Genomic DNA, 524 nt, shown 5'->3' with positions numbered 1-524 from the left:
CACTGGACCCCCTCTATGTCCTGAGCTCCTCCCACCTTCTGGAAACTTCCCAGTTTAAGCCACTCCTGCATAGGCTGTAACACAGTGCATTGTAGCTTCACATTTGTTATTTTAAAGTGACAGTGCCTAAAAGTGCAAAAATGTCATAAAATACATTTACAAGTAATGTCTTGGGGGACATTACAATACATCATTACATTTGTATAATGTATTGCACAATTCTTTTTCAAAGGTGGACAACCCCTTTAACCCCTTAAGGACATGGCCAATTTTGGCCTTGAGGACAGAACAATTTTTTCCTATTTCCCTCTTTGCATCCTGACGCTCATAAGTTTTTAATTTTTTGTACGACGTAGTTGTGTGAGACTTTGTTTTTTTGCGGGACAAGTTGTACTTTATGTAGGTACCATTTTTAGGTACAAATACATTATCGTTTAATTTATATAAAATTTAAATTTGGCAAAAATGTAGAAAAAAAGCAGTTCCGCTGATGTTTTAATATTTTTTTTTTATACCATACACCG

The sequence above is a fragment of the Rhinoderma darwinii genome, chromosome 7 (assembly GCF_050947455.1).
Source record: "Rhinoderma darwinii isolate aRhiDar2 chromosome 7, aRhiDar2.hap1, whole genome shotgun sequence".
Taxonomy (NCBI): Eukaryota; Metazoa; Chordata; class Amphibia; order Anura; family Rhinodermatidae; genus Rhinoderma; species Rhinoderma darwinii.
Note: the sequence above shows the minus strand (reverse complement) of the source record.